Below are 18739 nucleotides of genomic sequence, written 5' to 3' on the forward strand. Positions count from 1 at the left end.
TTCCCACACAAAGGGCCTCATGTAGGTAAATAAATTTTACCGTTTCTTAAATACCGAGCCGTACCGAATCGTTAAATTAGAATCGTTAAGTTATATGTAGGTAAAAATTCGGTAACAGTTACCGATTCGGTAACATTCGGTAATCACGAATCGGAATTCACCGAATCGGTAAATACCGAGGTGGTATTTACCGAATCGGTAAGTACCGAGGTGGTATATACCGAATCGGAAAATACCGAGGTGGTATTTAGCGATTCGGAAAATACCGAGGATACTACCACCTTCCCTTAACTAAGTAGCCAATATCATAATTATGTTATAATAGAAGGTCTCTTAGGCTTGAATAGGGGACCCCATACCTCAAAAATCAGCTCAGTGAAATCACATCACAGGAGCATCAGGAGCCGTCTCGCAGGAAGGCTCGTCTTCGGTCTGAATAATAAACATGATGTCTGTGATATGAAAAGCACCAACTGTCAGGTATTTGCAGCTGCGCGTGTGTCATGGCTAAATAGTGGGTCGAACAACCTAGAGTGGAAAACATGCATTGTGTAAAATTCCAGACTGTGTGTCACAGCATGTACAGACCAAGGTCGCTGCGCAGAGCTTGGGATGGGAACAACAGAATGCACTCGTCTGAAGGAAGTCTCGAGTCAGCAGTTTATTCAAGAAAGAACATGTAAACGCAGTGTCGTGTGCAAAGACAAAAAGATGGCTACATAACATTCAACGTGGTTATGCTAACTGAACAATGTATGTACGTATTCAGGGAGAACTCACTACACGCCCCCTTGAGCGAAGCAATATTTAATAGGCAAGAAAAGAGAGAACGCAGAGTTCAGTTTCGTCAGAGCAGAACAAGGCGTAACCAATGCAGCGCCAAAGTCCTAAAGTCCAATTAATTGCAGCATAAAATTCCAAAAAACACAATGCAAGTATAGTAAAAAACTCAAGCCGACCATCAGGAAGAGAAAAAAGAGAAATAAAAGAAATAAATGTTGCGCCAGGGTGCTGTCCAGTAGCACAGGCGCAATGGACGACAATCCAGTTAATCCATGAATGTATAGGCAGCATATGTGGCCACGGCTTCCAACAAAAAATCGTTTGCAGGGCCACTAAAAGTCTCAGCCATCCAATTAAGTAAAGAAAAGGAACATACGTGTTCTCCAACCAACGGAGCCTCTAGCACAATCAGAGGGCACCCGGAATGTTCCTCCAAATAGCTCATGGACAAGAAGTCGTAGGCTGCCGCTAGATGTCCCAATTACCCAGGATACCATGCGCCGCACCACACGCCATGATCCGGACACCAGAACAGGACAACTCGTGAGACACTAAGGGCCTCATCAGTCGATCGAAATCCGGCACCGGAGACACCATGTTGGTCAAGCACAAATCCAGAGGCCATTCAAAGGGACAATCCAGGCAGTGTAATACAGGTTGTACGCAGGTGAAGTAGGAATACCTGAAGGATAATCCATAAGCCAGGCTCAAAGTCGCCAATGGCAGAGTACCATAAAAGTCAAGCATCCTATCACGAAGAAGATGCAGACGGGACAGGTGCTCGTGTGGCACAGAAGGAGCAGCCATTCCGGAGTATGAAAAGGAAAAGCAGCACACCTGCCACTAGCGCCAGGAGCAGCGGGACACCTCCAAAGATGCTCGAGAACAGTGAATGAACAAATGCCGGAATTACACCAAAAATAGGTTGGAAAGAGGTCACGAGACCCAAGCCCACATGTGTAAAAAAATGAGCCAGGCCGGTCGTGGACGAGGCATTGAAAATAGTTTGGATCAAAGAGCCGAAATGCAGGGGGAGGTCAGTATTCAGAGGCGCCTGTACCTCAGTGCGCGTATTAGCAACGTGAAGGACAAATGTTTCACGAGAGGAAGTCAAAGGCACCTGTTTGTGGGACAATAGCGCTCTATTCTGCTCAACTTGTTGAACTCTGCTTTCAAGGTTGGAATCGAAGGCCAGATGGAAACATCCAGCCGCACATGCGGGGGTGGAAGAAGAACAGTATTGCAGCAGACAACTTTATGCGAGACAGTTATGTACGGGATTCCCACTCACATCCCGCAGCAAGCTTCATTATTCAACATTAAATAAATACCGTTTGCAAGCAGAGTGAAAGGAGGTGTAATCACAGGCACTGGGATACCTCGTAGGACGCACGCCAAAATCGGGGCTTGTACATTGCATGCGCCGTGTACTTGCATGTGCCTATTGTCTCATGTATGAATCCTAGAAGAGAGAGTGCTGAAGCTATTATCTATAACGGCTAAAGCCTTCTCCATGTTTGCTTGGTCAATAGCTCTCAATCTGGAAGCCGCCTCACTGTGCGACAACTTGCAGACTTCGTTGGAAATAGCATACGCCCACCTTTTGGTTGTGCCACCCACAGGACCATTCACAAAATCATTCAATTCGGTATGCACATTGATGGAGTGGGTGGACTTCCTGATCCTGTAGATGTGCTCTGTGTCAGCTGGTGGACAGATTGGGATGTGTGTACCATCAATGCAGCCACTGAAATGGGGGAACTGTGCCATGTGAGAAATGTCTGTTTTTGTTTACTGCAGTGCAGCCTGTGTGTTGTGGAAGCTGATGTAGTGGTGCATTCTCTGCATCATGGCATCCAGGAAATTCCTGAAGGAACGGGACAGGCAACTCTGGGATACACCACCCACCGCAGCTGTCACCACCTGATAACTGCCGGATGCCAACAGATGTGGGCTGCAGAGCACCTGCACATGTGGGGGTATGGCGTGCGCCCTTCTTATTGGCTGGTCCAGGAGTGGGTGCAGGTCCCTGATTAAGGCCATGATGTTTTCGGGGTGTAGCCTGTACCTCTCATGTATCTCTGCATCAGTCAGCTGGAATAGTGTGATGCGCTGTCTGTAGATGCGTTCCTCCCGTCGCCAAACCCTCAGTCCTGCTGCCTGTAGATGTAGGCGCCTTGCAATGACGTACATAGCAGGCATGTTGTCCACGCTGTTGCATTTTGGGATTGCTTATCTGCACTGTTGATGGTTACCACCTGCTTTCAATCCGTGTTAATTACCGACTCTTATTTACCGATTTTCTTGGATTTCTTAATTACCGAGTGCTCCTACATGTCATTTTCATTTTTACCACTTCATATTTACCACTTCATATTTACCGATTCGTTAATTATGTATTCGGTAACTCTGATTCGGTATTTTGGAATTCGGTAAATATGAATCGGTATTTACCGCCTCATATTTACCGAAAAGTGGTTTTTGGACTCCTACATCTCACTTGTCTGAATACCGGTCGGTAACGGCATATTTACCGAAAATCGGCCGTTACCGACCGGTATTTGGCTACCTACATGAGGCCCAAAATGAGAATGTGGATTGCACAGTTCATTCCAAGTTAAAAAGGACACCTTTTAGGTGTAGTCTGAGCCAGTGGACCAGTGCTGCTCTGGCGATCTGTTGTAGGTAGAGTACGGAGGAGAAGCCCCACCCACATTTTTCATTGGCTTGTGTGTTTGTCCTTGGTAAATATTGGCGTCTGATTCCTTAATAGGCTTGTTAGTCCCTCCTTAGTACGGCCATGTTGTCATTTGTAACCTCCCATGGTTACTGGCCCCTTTACATCGGTTCTTACACGGTAAGCACTAAAATCTTTATTGAGTCTGTCCTACTTGAAACACGACGATGTGCTTTGTTTACATTCAGTACACTGGGCATGCTTTCACTTTTGAAGCTGCCGAGAGAAAGCTCTACTGTAGAAGGTACATTGCCCCTTAACAATCTTCCTGCCCCGGTGAGAGGCCCAAGAACTTTGAACGACATGCAATCTCATCTCAGCTCTCTCGGAGTCCGAAGACTCCTGCCCCTCATGCTGCTGCAGCCTGTCCTCCAAGTCTCTGAAGGAACAGTAGCCCTATTGTAGAAGGCATTGCCCCTTTAACAATACTCGTGCCCCCGTGTGAGGCCAGAGCACTTTGCACTTAGCGTGGCACCCGACCGCACCTCAGCTACCTCGGAGATTGAAGCCTCCTCCCCCTTCTGCTGCTGCAGTCTGTCCTCCAAGACTTCCAGCATTAATGAGCCCCCGGGGTGACGCGCCCTCTCTTGTTCGCCAGGTCTGTCAGATGTTTGCCATCCGGTTGTTGAGATTACCCTCTCGGGTGCATGGCCCGGCACTGACAGGAGCACACGTAGCATGCTTGCATTGCTTACGGGCAGGCGCGCAACGCCCATTGGGCTGAAAGAGCTTCAGAACCCCCCGCTGTGTGTGGCAGCCAGCCTGAGACAGCTTCCCAGGCACACACACAGCCGCACCGGAGTACTTCACAGGTTTTTAAAAGACCATTTACTTGTTAACAGGGATTTGTTCTCTTCCACCCCTTCTTAGAGCTCCTGCATCTCCACTCTGCCTACTGCTGGAAGAATTACCCCCCCCCCCCCCCCCGAAATTGTTTCTTAGCCCCCCCTAAAATTTGGCTCTAGTTGCGCCTCTGCTTACGGGACATGCAATCCATTAACATCTTTATGTAGTAGTACTGCGAAAGCTCTACTGTAGAAGGCACAGTGCTCCTTTAACAACTCTCGTGCCTCAGTGCGAGGCCCAAGCACTTTGCATGCCACCCAACCTCACCCCAGCTAGCCTTTGACCAACTGGTGAGTGTAATTATGTCTACGGCGCACTTGTGTGTTCTTTCTCTTTGTATAAATACGCCTCGTACTGTGAAAACTTTTAACTCTGTCCTTTTGTGGCCGTCTGCTCCTGTGTTTCGGTAATGCCCTCAGATGCATGGCTCTATCTTTTACTGTGAGCAGCAGTGACATTGTGATCCCCCATCTCCGTCAGCTCAAGTGGGAGTAGGAGGGTGGGAGTGATAGATACTGAGTCTACTACAGCTGTTTTTACATGCAGGTCACACTTACGGGACCAGACATCCCAGAGGATCAGCATTCCATTGTTTTTGACATGAGCCACAGCCTTCAGAGTTACTCCTTTTTACAAACCTTGGGGCATATCATCAAGGACCGGGGATAATTATCGCTAAGTGCACTTAGCGCTAGGATAATTATCGCTGAGTAACATGGAATTTTATCGCTGAGATAGCGTGCTATTAGCAACGCTTATCTCAAAAGCGATAAAATTCCAAGAGCTAACTTCCAAATGTGAGATTATCGCAGGAAATCCAGCGATAATCACACAAAGTTTGGTGATAGCTTGATGATAGGGCAAGGCATACTTAGCCATGATATCTACCCTACATAGGATATCATGGCTAAGTCAGTCTTGAAGCAGGCGTAAGGAAAGTAGCGATTACAGAGGTTATCGCTACTTTGCTTGTCGCTCTGCAGGTTAGCGTGCCCATTGATAATTGGAGAAATGTCGCTTAGTGACATTTCTCCAGTTATGTCAGGGCAGGAACGCCCACTTTGCATCTCATTAGAGATACAAAGCTGGGCGTTCAGAAAACAGGCGCTAATGCAAGGATTCACGCGATAGCGTGACCTTGCTGATTAGGCGATAAAATTAGCGCCGCTTTTCGTCCGAAAACGGACGCAAAAGCGGCGATAGTTTTTTAGCGCCTCGTTGATGATATGCCCCCTTGGTCCCCGTTTTCGCAGGCTGAGGCTTCTCCTCTCTCCTGACAAACGACAGAAAGAGACCCTTATGCCTAATGAAATTATTTTCTTCTCAAATGCTCCCTTTCAAATTGTTTGCCGAGTCTGCTGCCGAATTATGCAGTGTCGCTTTATTTCAATAACCCTACCCTAAACCTATTTGCAATGGCCTGGAGGCAGTCTGGGACCAAGTGTTTTGCTGCAAGCATGGCCTGCTATACACTGCACGTGTGGGAGGCATGTCACAGGCTGCCATTACTGTCTGGGCTCCAGACAACTCCTTATGAACAATCACCAATGCACGTGCACCTGTAGGTGGCCCTCCGGATTCCTGGCCAGCAACTGTGGTTAAAGGTTTGTTTACACATCTGCTAATTAAATATTACTTACGAGCCTGGAGAGAGGACAAAGGGGTGTATTAGAGAGGACTTTTCTGCGTTTTCCAGACTCTGCTGGATAACTAAAGACAGCACAAACAACAGCCTGCCAGATGTGCTCAACCAGCTTCTTTCTCCCCATTGGGTCAATTTGTGACAAACACATAGTGATTGATGCCTTCTGCTACTGAGCAAAGGCACTTCCTTGCTAACATTACAGACAGCTGCTCACAACAAATCCTTCCTATCTTCAGCTTGGCATTGATTTTGCACATTTAGCAGTGTCTGTCGTGTGTCACGTGTTTACCAAGTTTTGTCTTTTCAGCCAACTTCACTTTCGTACTGGAATTAATGAGCTCGTGTGCATTCTTTACAGAAGAACTATAAACACAGAGTGCAGAGTGCGATTGACTGAAAATCCATAACTGGCTGAAGGTGTCACACATGACTTCAAAGCACTTGAATTAATCAGCAAACCTCTTACTTGTCATCATGACACAACAACATAAAGACCAAAATCATAGATTAATATCTTTGCAATAATGCTGAAAAATCCTTACATTAGCGCTTCCTAAGTCATGGTTCAAAACATCCTCCTGGCTGTTATATTTCTGATAAAAAGTAATTGCGGCCATTTTATCTCGTCTATAATTTGAGTATCTGCTATCTCAGCACGTAACCCTACATAATCCCAATAACACACCTCAATCCTAAACGTCAGGACTTCTGTTATTATTACACCCGAATTCCTCAAATATCTCTATAAATTAACTTCCAAACCGAACTGTACCATGCTTACTATCTTCACCTTATGTAACTCTGTTTCTTACAACCCTGGACCCCCACATTTCATCAATTCTCCTCACTCAGTCTTTTAGATAGCATAAGGGACTTCACTACACATCTACACCAAGATGCTAGCCTGCTGGCTACTGGCTGCTGCTACTAAATGGAACCCTTTCCAGTGACTGCGTTCCCATTCTAATCCAGAGTCCTGTTTCAAGGCCACGGCCTGTCCGCTCTCTCTGACAAGCATTACCCACAGGTTGGGGGGTTTACTCAGGAGAACTCTTTCTTAGATTTTGCATTGATTTGGCTAGTATTCGTAGTATATCTTTGGAAATCAGTACTGAATTTAATCCCAAAAATATCCTAGAAATGTCTTTAAAATGTATATCCTGCTAGCCAAATTCTTTGAAAATTGTTCCATTCCCTTAAGGTACTTATCTAGAGAGGACTCTTGGTATGGTGGAGTGGCGAGAGGGTTGCGTTTCGACAGCAGTTAGCTCCAGTCGTGGATTTATTTCTTTGTTTCATAAATGACAGCCTTTTCTCAGCAAGCAGACTTGGCACATAGGACAGTTCCCTAGGCAATGTTTTTTTGTGTGCGCTTTCTTTTTCAATTGTTACCAAAAGTACACTGTTTTTTGTTAAGCAAGTAGCTCAGTAAATGCTTTTTATTACTCAGACTTCTGAGGTTTATAGAATAGTTTTCTTTTATTTCTGTAGGAATTTTAGTAGATATCATTGCCCTTGGAACTTTTAGCAAATTATTCTCAGCATAACGCTCCATTTACCAACCATCCTGTGCCCTTAGGAAACAAGCTGTGAAGTGCTTGGAAACTCCCACAAAGATCCTGCCCGCATTAGAAACAGAAATGACAGAAGGCATGCTCTCACAGAATCTCAACTCAGGCATAGGCGAACATTACAGACTGTAAAGGGGAATGAAAGAGCGCCTCCATTTTTAAACTTGGCACACAAGTTCTGGTGTACTGACACTCATAATGTTAGGATTGTATGGAGGAATTCAGTCGGAACACTTTCACTGACATGTTTATTTAATCTGACCACTCGGAATACTTTTTGAGTTCTTTCAAAGGTTTTACTAATCATGCTTATAATTAAGAGCATTACTATTTTGTAAAGGTTTGGGGTCTGTAGTTGACCATAGAATATGCTTAGCCGTGTCTTACCTGGGTGGACTCGTACATTTTGTTTATCAGTTTGGATTTTGGTAAGCCTGTATTTAATCTTCCCGAGTTCGGTAATAATGAATAACATAAAGTTGTTTAACTGTATGTACCTGTTATCTGTCCATTATCCCAAGACAGAGGTTGAAGTGAGCGAAAGCATTAGAGTTTACAGCTTTTAAAGCTCTGCGGTGTCTGGCATCTTCGGTTTTTGGTGTGTGCGCTGCTGTGCATGCTGGCCTCCATGTGAGCGCAGACTGTCACTTATACAAAAATAACACTTTAAATAAGTGCTTCTCAATACAGTTTCATAATATGCCTACTAGTGTCAAAGCGTCCACTTTAAAGAACGGTAGGTGCAGCAGCACCCAGGATAATCTGCTGCATGGATAGAAACCTATAAGGTCCCAAAGGCGAGACCTATTAGCTATGCCAATGCTTGTTCACTTTACAGCTATATTAACAGCAGCTCAGAAATGCAAAAAACCTATTGCTCCACATATACTAATATTGTTGACTTTTTACATGGAGAACACAAAAAAAATGTAACATTTTTCAACCTTCCCCAAGGTAAAATCATTGCTTTACTTATAGGCACAAGTCAGAGCAGCCCAGATTTGGAAACAGTATTACCTTATTTCAAGTCCTCTGGAGCCGGAAGAAGCCTGCTAGGGCATGGTCCTCAAAGTGCCGGCTTGGAGACAGGCACAACTGGCAGGCCGTCCAGAGTACGGCCAGCAGGTACAGGCCTTGAGAAGTGAGAGTGCCTGACGTCTGTGCTTCAGGCCTGTGGGGTGTGTTGGCCACTTCACACAATCACACACAGAGCTTGTTGGGGATGCACTACAGACTGACTTACTGCAGTCGAGCCCACGTCACACTCGAGCAACGGAGGATTGATTCTGTGCCCAGCTCTGTCTGGCTGGTAAAGATGGCAACGCTGGAGGCTGGGCAGAGCAAGCAGTGCTAGGTAAGGGCTCCGAGGATGAAAGGTGCCGACAGGCACCAGCCTGGCCACAAAGAATGAGCCGACGGTGTGTGAAAGCAGTCTGCAGGCGAGGTGTCCAGGCACTGCAGGCATGGACTCCAGCATCCAGCAGGCCAGTGAAGCAATGGGCGGGTCTCCTCCGGACAGCAGGCAGCGGGCGTCTTCTCCTGGGTTGACCTGCGGTGGCTGCCTCCGCTTTAACGGTGTCACCACAGCCCTGGGAGCATCGCGCGATGAGAGGCTGGGTCAGGGGTGCAGCGGGCTGAGGAATGCCCTGCAGGGATCTGTGTTTGACCTCGTGCTCAAAGGGTTGAATCCCAGTGGGTAAACTCAGCCTCACATCCCACTGAGCTCGATAACATGTGTGTCATTGATTCACCCAACAATAAACACCTGTTATCAGAGTGCCAAGATACCCTCCAGGGGGGAGGTGCGCTTTATAAACACAGATGCTCTGTTTTGATCTGGAGACCTCTGCCTGGGCTGTGTTCAGGTGGATAGGGAGTGAGCTCGGTGACTCCATCTGGTGTGGAGGGGAGAAGGTTCTCGCTCTGTCGGGTGAGTTATTTTAGGGCTCGCTTCAAACTTCCCCACAGCGAGGAGGGTGTGTTAATGGAGCTGATCCGCAGCTCTCAAGGCCTCTCTCTGAAGGAGAGAGCCAGGCAGGCACATTTCAACAATGTTGTTACCCAACCCAAGCACCATCAATTGCTTTCATTTCTGGAGCCCCACCTCCCCAGTCTGGCTGAGCCTTGGACAAATAACCCCATGCTGATAGTGCCCTACAAAGTCAACCTACAAATAAATTGGCCCATGAAAACAGCTGACCCCAGCCGGCACTGGTCAGCGGCATCCTCGGTCAAAAGGTCGATAAAACAATGTTTGGACATGAAAAGTCCTGTTGACGAAAGGTTAGGCTTGGCAGAAATTCTCAAGCATAATATGAGGTCACTTGACCGCTACGCAGCCTCATGAAGTTTGCTAACCCGATTAAAAGCTTCATATGCAACATTTTGCATTATTGTTTTCCATCTATGAGACTGATTTCAGGGTTGAGAGGACGAATTCCCAAAGTTAAATACAGTTATTAACTAGTAGCAGCATTCTCCTTGTTAAACAAGGGTTGCAGCTTGTATTTTTAACAAACCATTACTTTTACTCATGTGCCTTAGCAAGCAGCTAAGGATATGTGACAAAAAAGTCAAAGTCTAGTAAGGGAATCGTGTGTTTTACTAATAAGCACTTAGCAACAATAGGGTTGTATAAGAAACTGAGTTACTGGTTCACTGGGGTATGACCCCTGGTCAAGCAGCATAAGCAATCCTGGTCCGGGTAAGGCACAAGCCGACTCTAAATTAACATGTGCTCAACTCTCTGGTACCTTAGCACAGAGCAGTCAGGCTTCACTTAGAGGTAATGTGTAAAGTATGTGTGCAACACTACAAACAGTAATAACGTGAAAGCACCACACAAAAAGGATCCAAACCAATTTAGAAAAATAGAGCGTTCTTTAATAAATAAAACAAGGGCAGAATGACTAAAATCTAATTAGTAGAACAGGAAAAAATAAATTTTAAAGATTTAAGTAAAAATATTGCCAAAAAGCACAAAGTGCGAAGTGTGGATATCATGTTGTGCTGGACCGGGACAAAGGCACAAGTTCAAACCGATGACGATGTAGCGCGGGCTGGCTACAAAGGACCCAGTGGGGCCTGCTGAACAAAGTACCTTAAATCTTGTTTGTGGAGTGTTGCATGGATCCACGTTGAAGATCCATGACGCAGTCGAGGCGATGCATCAGTTCTGAGATGAGACAAGGCTGCGATGCGAGAGCCTGCATTGTCATTGACCATTCTGTCGACAGGGCTTGTGATGCGCAGTCAAGCATCGAGGATGTGTGAGCAGTCGGAGATATACATTGGTTCTGGAGAGATGCAAGGCTGCAATACGGAGTCCTGCATCATCGTCGAGGCTGGAGTTGACAAAGGATGTGAGGACTGCGCAGTCATGGCGATGCAGTGGTTCTGAATAGCTGCCATGTGATGCAGGTCTTTCTGACAACTCCAATCCATGCTGCAGCGGTGATGCAACGGTGCTGCTTGGGATTGTGCTTGGGATAGGTTGGTTTCACTGGACCCTCAGAGGCTGTTAAGCACCTTAAGCCCACTTTCAAGAATCCAGGACTGGAGTGGTACTATTTGGCAGGATAGACTCACAGATGGCAGACTCCAGGTGCAGGTGCAAAGTTGTTGGAGCCTTCTGTCCCTGAGGCTCAAGTCAGGAGGCCAGCCAACTAGCCTTTGGAGTCACTATGGAGCTCTGGGTTCAAGAGATGAAGGTTATGGAAAGAAATCATGGGGCGGAAAAAGAAATGGACGATTGACCGTGCTTTGGTGAGCACATATCTTGAACTGCTCCGGCATCACCACGCCTCTAACCCAGTGCTTAATTTGTAAAATATTAAGTGCCAGGGCTCTGACCAGGAGGCTACTGCAGCTTGCACCACCCATCGCCCTTGTCATTGCTGCCAAAAACACTACTAACCATCTCTTGTGCATGTAAATGCGACAGTTCAGATTGTTCCAGGTCTTCAAAGCTAAAGGAATGGCTGGGGAGGCAGGTATTAGCACTTTTTTAATGTATATTGTTTTCCTTAACAACTGTTATACTGCTCATCTCTAAATTACATGAGCAGCGCCACCTTGTGGCAGACTGCCCTAAGTGTGGTGTTGCCAATTAGGTGCCGGTGCCAAGCACCGTAAACCAATTAAGTGCCGGTGCTCAGCACCGGAAAGCTCCGGCTCAAATTAAGCACTGCTCTAACCTGATTGCCTCGATGTGCTTCACGGGCTGAGTAACCCATTTAGCCATGCATTCTCCTATCTGCTCTCTATGTGCTGGTAGCGCATCAAAGTTTCTTATCACCACCTCCAGCTGATCAGGGAGGCAAAGTGGTTCACCGGGTCGTGCTACACTGTCTTGGGCTGTCAAAGCTCAGCGCTGGTTCCTGGCATGGCTCACCTTTGCCCTAGCGCCTAACGAGGAGGACAAGGGGGCCGCACATCAGTGGCTGTAAATACAGAAACCTCTGCAGCGGTGGCAAAAACAACAGCATCAGCGGTTGCGGTACATGGCGGCTAAATTCTTGATACTGGCCCCGGATGACGGGTCGGGAAGCTGATCCTGAAGCTGCTCCAGTCAGGAAAGGCGGCATGACTGCTCCAGTCCTATGGGTCAGAAAACTCCACTCCTGTCTCAGAAATGGTGGATACATCGCTCAGTACTGTGCAGGCCAAATGTGAAGGGATGAGCGTCTGCACTGGATCCCTCACAATTCCTAAGGGTAGCTGAGCGCCCAAACCTCACTGGAGCTGAGGACCTGAGGCATGTTTAAAGGGTTACTTAAATGGGTGGCACCATCAGTACTGCAGGCTCACTAGTAGCATTTAATTTACAGGTCCTGTGCAAGGACAGTGCTACTTTACTAGGGTCTTGCAAGTAAATTAAATATGCCAATTGCGATAGCCAATGTTATCATATTTTAAGAAGTGAGCACATGCACTTTAGTGCTGGTTAGCAGTGGTAAAGTGTCCAGATTCCTAAGGCCAGTAAAAATGAGATCAGAAAAATGGAGGAGACAACAAGTTAGGGGGAAGACCACCTTAAGTCTGGGGGTCTAACAATCTGGGTCTATAAATCATGTGCAACTTCATTCAAAAGTGGCGAAAGATGTGAGCAATATGACATTAATCTCAAATGATATGTGGTATATATCATAAAACACAAAATGGTGAGGGAAGGAATGCTTGCAATAAGTCTAACCACTGGCAATTATGTGGAGTAGCATTCAAACTCATTGTTCTTTTACCCACCATGCCAACTCAGATTAGACCCAGCCATATGCAGATCAATATGAACAGTCTAGGTCCCCTTTGAACCGGAACACAAACAACCCAAAACCGGTTTTGGTTTGATTGGGCCTCTTCAGTCAAGTGTACTTTGGTTTTGTTGGAACTGTGAGCAAGAGACCTCGTCTGCGCCTACCCTTAACGACCAAGGCCATTATATCAAAAACAGAAAAGATGACAGAAGGAATGCTAGCAATACGTCTAACCACTGGCAATCACTTGGTGCAGCATTCCAACCCATCGTTCTTTTGCTCACCATGCCACCTCAGATTAGACCCACACATCTGCAAGCAGAATGATTACCAGTGGTTAGAGTTATTGCAAGAATTCCCTCATCACATTTTCTGTGCTTAGTTTACATATTCCTAAACTGTTTATAATATCGGGTATTTCATTCTTGAGGAGGCAATGGCATCAGCTATGTAAGTGAGGAGAAGCAGACTGGGCTATAAACCAAAGCAGCTAGTGACAGCATGTCAATAAATCATAACCAGCTAACATCCCATGTAAACATAACGACCACCTATGCCTATGTGGCTTGTAAATCATGGGTTGGTATTGTAATCTGCCTTGTAAAACATAATCAGTTAACAACGTCTAATGTAACAACATGAACAACTACCACCATCTAGTGCCTCAATCATAAGCATCAAATATCTAGTGCATACATCTTGCATTGATTATGATATCTGGTATATAAATTAACAAGAGTATTACTGCAGCACAGAGGTCCAGAAGCCTCCTGTAGGGATAGTTAAATGATAAGTAACACTAGTTCTAGCCACAGCAAAAAGCTTGCTGTAGCTAGACCTAAAATGGCACGCACAGCAAATCTTTCTCTAATAGCTGTATGCTGAAGTGTTAAGGCCTGTTTGGCTAGCCATCCATACATCCCCTCTGGATAGCTGTCAACGTTTGAGTTTGACTATGAGTAACACTTCCATGCTTTCAGTGTGACACTACAATGCAATATGTGTGGCAATTTGAGTGGCACTTCTTTCAAAGACGAAAAAAGCAGTTATGGCAATGCAATTAGATAAATATTAAAAAGATCCCCCATTTGGGCAAAGTGATGGTCAGCAATTGGTCTACATTTGGTCCAAAAAATCAGAATGTAGAGTGACCTTAACTATAAAGGTGAGGATGGCAAACGTATTGGTCACATTAGCCATTTGGCAGCCCTGAAATGGGCTTACAGCTTTCCTTTCATACACTCCCCCTCCACAAAGGTAATTTAAATGTATCTACTTTTGTCAAGAGCAATTATTTTCTTGATCGCAGATGGATTCAAAGCATTATTTTGCTGGCCCTGCCATGATTGATGCTTGAGACTGTGTGGTTAGCAACAACTCTTACAAGCAAAGACTCAAACTACTGGGCTGCCTTTTAATAAATGTGTATCATGTCAGTCAAGTTGTCATAAAAAATATCATCCTCACAAATTAAATTCAAGTAGCCAGCCATAAAACACATATCTTTAAAACAGACACCAATAGATTGAGTAGCCTACTTTATAGATAAGAAGTTATGTAAAAATCTGGCAAATGAAATACGCTTTGGAAACTAAAGCAAGATCAATCTTGCTAGGAATAGGAATGCTTATATGAGCTTATTAAACTGTTCAAAGGTCAATCATAAAAGAGGGGGTGGTGGCATTTGTATCATGAGTGGTGAATAGTGATTACGAGTGGCGGGATGGGTTAAAAGTTGATGTTAAAACATTGAGTAGGATTGTTTAGCATATGTGGCTAAGATGAAGGATTGTCAGTGTTTGTAAGCTTTGAGTTTTTCCAGTACAGCTCTCTTTTTCTTTAAGGACAGATGTCAAGAATACCCTTCTACGAAGTATGTCAGTGTTCACTAAACCAATTCACCATGCAGAGCTTCCAAAGTACAGTTTGCAAAGTTTCATTCGCTTAAACTATCAGAGGAGGTTTTATAGGTTGTCAGGGGTTACGATGAACTAACTTTCAAGTTATGTTCAGTCATGTGTTGGAAATGGGATAGCCCCTGCATGGGAAAAGGGCGTGTACCTCTGATCTGAGTGACGCAACTGCTTGTGATATCTGGTACTTTGACTTTTTTAGGCCCATCTCACAGGCTAATCCAGCTTGCGTCCAGGAGGATCCTTTGGCCATGGGATTCAGAGCCTAGCTCAGAGACCTGAAGGGTTCACTAACTGTGCCCTCTAGCTGGCTTGAGGCAGCTGTTGTTGTCCTGGGTTGGCCATATTAAGTGGTGGTGACAGCGTATTTGTTTTATAATTCTAGCACTGAATAGGCCTCATTGCTTAGTAGTTCTGGTCTGACTATCAGCCTGAAGGTTGCTCACAATCTATCTAAAGTATTTAAGTATTGTTTACAAATCCTGCAAGATTTATTTCATTCTTGTCTATATAAACAGTCTTTATGCCTTCAGTATGATACGTTTTTGGATGATGGAGGCCTGGAAGTGCTTGAAGAAACGGAATCATATTTCTCAGGTGCCTGAAAATTAGAACAGTAAATAAATTACTCTAATTTCTTCTATGCACTTTTAAAAAATGTACCTGATGCTGTTGCTGCAGCTAAAGGGTCCGAGACAGACCGACCTCTTGCTAAAATTATATCTGTTGACCTCTATGAGGATTTTAGGAAAGTGCTCTTTTTGTATGGTCACCCTTCCAATTGGTGCTCCAGTGCTCATGGTTATGACTCTGCAAGTGCCTTAGAACCTGCTGCCTAGAGCCCAGAGCCAATGCTCTCGCTGTAAAATTGATATGTGTGAATTGGTAACCCCACTTGGTAAGGACTTTAACCCCCTTATAAGTCTTTAGTATAAGGCATCAGTGGTACCAGGGGCATGGGTTTAAAGGGGTCAACAGGGCCTGAAGCTCTGTTTGTGCCAGCCTGAGTGACTGACATAGACTACTGACAGCAGGCCTGTCATTGCAGATTGCAGGAGCAGTGCAAACTACTCGAACTCAACTTTGCCCTCACCATGTGCAGCAAAGTCAATGTACTATTTTAAGGTCGAGCCTCAACAGTGCTTGCACTGTCTGCAAGACTTGTTGTATCTCTTCTGTGGGCTTTTGGCACCCCCACCAATTGCCATTGGTTGTTATCTGAGGCATTCAGAAATGCTGGCTTGCTATTAGTGCATTTCTGCAAATGTCCCTCCTTTGTGTGCTTAGCTCCCTTCCCGGCGATTTCACTAAGAAAAGATTTTGGTTGGCCATCACAATGTACAGCGTTTGATGGCCCCTCCTCCATCCTCCTCTCTCGGCATTGTAGTTTTAATTTTTTTCCCCAGGTATATGCTTGTTTTTGGTAGACATGGGGAGATTCACTTCCCCTCACACGTCTTATTTTACTGCCTGTATCCTGCAGGTCAACAGTCTTCATTCAAGGGAAGATGGTGTACACTCTATTAAATGGTATTTACTCAGTATGCACACTTTTTCTGGGTGGCAGGCGTATGTAGAACACCATTTCCACCTTGCGCTCTCCGCTCATGTGCTTGGCTGGGGCAGGAAGGGCAGTATTTTTGATTGACAAATGCACTGTTTCATAATAGTTAGTTATTGCAAAAAATATTTAACGTTTTCCAACTCCTTCCAGGGAAAGTATACATTGTCTTATTGAAGATCATGCTCGAGGAATCAGACATAAGCATTTTCAATAACGATCGCTTCCTAAATTAGCTGCCATGACAGCTTGTACAGCCACCACTTGCTTTCTCCTCTTTCTATGTCTATTGCTCTTTGTTTATTGTAGTCACTGAGATGGGTTTTTAAAATAACTCCCATCATGCCTCATGGTTTCCTATTGGATTCATGCTGATTGGCCAGCTAGCACGGAGGTGTGTTTTTCAAACCTAGCAGGAGCGCACTCAGAGCTGTGCAAGAAATTGAAAATTTCTAACACTTTGACTTGTTTTGCTCCTGCTGAATAGGCAGTGGGTTACAACGCGTGTGATCGCTGAGGTAAGTTGATCACTTTTTAATGTCTGGCAGGGATTCATTGAATAAGCTAGGCTATGGGCTGGCGGATCTAATGGCGCACTCTGTAATCAGTCATATTAGGCAGTGCTCAGTGAGCAATGAGAAGCGGTTCCTAAACGTGGGTGAAAGCTCCGGTGCTCGAAAGCTCATCAACAGTTTTAATGTGTGGCTTTCCTTTCTGCTGAATTAAGGGTAGAGAGGTGTGTCCCAGAGTGCCTAATGATAGCATATTGCCGTGCTTCTTTAGCTGAGAGTAGGGCGAAACAGCTGGTTGCGCCAGTGGTGGTACTACCCGGTGCTGTCTTTAGGGACTGAGGTGGAAAACCAGGGTATGATGCTCATAAAGCGGATTACCACCATGCTCCTCTGACAGATAAGCAGATAAAACATATTACAAGTTTTGTTTAAATTCTTATGCTCTTGGACGTTAGTACAAGCCCCGTAAGGCTGATGTGTTTGGCTCATGAGATATCAGAAGGATGGATTGCTTAATGCAGTTTTGCACCCCTTTTTCCCCTCCCATAAAAAAACTGTAAGTATGTTTGACAGAATTGACTATACTTTATCATCTTGGAACCCTGGAATGTGTAGGCAGATATTAACACTTTGACAGTCATTCTGTTTAACGCACAGCGCCATTTACTGTAAAAGTTCTATTTATTACGCACAGGTCATACAGTAAAATGGACAGAGGTCCTCCTTCTTTCGTCATCATCCTGGCTCTGTGTTCCTGAAATTTAGTTGCACAAATTTCTAATTAAGAATTTCAAATAAATTGATGCTTCAGTACTTGGCTATTATGTAATGGTTGTCTTGACACACTGTCCTCATTGGTAAACAAAATAAAAAAATCTGATGTGTTTATGTTTTTAGGGTCTTCGCCATGTCTATCATAGGCTCTTTCGCCAAGAAGGCTAGCCACACCTCTAGAGTGCGCTACCTGGTCTGTAAGTTAAGGAAGACGTCTGTCATTGTAAAAAGTCGTAGAATACAGGCTTCTGGGTAGAAAAGGTGACCTACAACCCGGCTGTGGTCACTTCATGGGTGGACTAGCTGTTGGAGCTAGTAACCCATTGGTCACTTAAACCCACATCCCTAATGCCCAAAAATCTAGTATTTAAGGGCTACCCCTGACACCATTACCTCAGTTCTGATCTGACTTGCAACACGGACAAAAGAAGAGACACATGTCTGCTACAACAGGAGCTGCACAAACCAAAGGCCTGAATACTCTGCACTTGTGACAACCATCCTGAAACTGCACAGTTGTGGCTTGCCCTGGGCCAAAGCTCATTTCCCCCAGACAGAGGGACAAAGACATCACCAGACTCCCCTGGACTAGTGGCACTAGTCCCCTGCAACTGCAGGTAAAAACAATGTAGCAGAACCAAGGAATCGCTGGCCACTGGGCCCTCTGAGGGATCATGCAGAAGTAGATGGTCCAGTGCATTGTGGAAAACATAGTCTACACCTTCACGAAGTTTCAGACACCTACCTTGATCCCCCGCACGTGCAGACGTCCAACTACATTTCTGTTGTGTTTACCGCTACTAAGACTTGTTCATCATCAGTCCGGCAACCATTCCCTTTATTTGCCGCTGCACATCGAGGGAACTCCGCAAAACCTTTAATGACGTAATCAGTGGCACTCAGTTCCCCACTAGCACCATGTAAGCTGTAAAACCTGCTCTCCTGCAGCTCTCACTGCAGTACCAAGGACAGCCAGGACAAATCTGCATTCGGGCGTCTCGAGCCAGGTAAAATCGAACTGACGGTCGTCGCTTGGTCCTGGGACCTGCATCACTGTTAACCTCCTTCAATTCTACGCAGCTTGACGTACAAGTGACGATTGTCACTAGTGCTTCTTGCCATTGATCGCAATGATGACATTTTGC

At 45.3% G+C, this 18739-nt stretch overlaps 1 protein-coding gene across 2 annotated transcripts in view; it reads right to left on the bottom strand.

Moving 5' to 3' along the window:
* Positions 1-18739, bottom strand: part of LOC146810128 (proton channel OTOP2-like) — a 472387-nt gene that overhangs the window by 110301 nt on the left and 343347 nt on the right. Inside the window, exon 1 of one of the 2 annotated variants that reach the window (XM_085617076.1) lies at positions 8600-9632. The exons of the other annotated variant lie outside the window; for it this stretch is intronic. The gene's annotated coding sequence lies outside the window, so the exon portion shown is untranslated. Of the gene's footprint in view, positions 1-8599; positions 9633-18739 lie in introns of those variants that run through there. 2 annotated transcript variants of the gene reach the window in all.

Source organism: Triturus cristatus, chromosome 7 (genome assembly GCF_964204655.1).
Source record: "Triturus cristatus chromosome 7, aTriCri1.1, whole genome shotgun sequence".
In the NCBI taxonomy this organism is placed as follows: domain Eukaryota; kingdom Metazoa; phylum Chordata; class Amphibia; order Caudata; family Salamandridae; genus Triturus; species Triturus cristatus.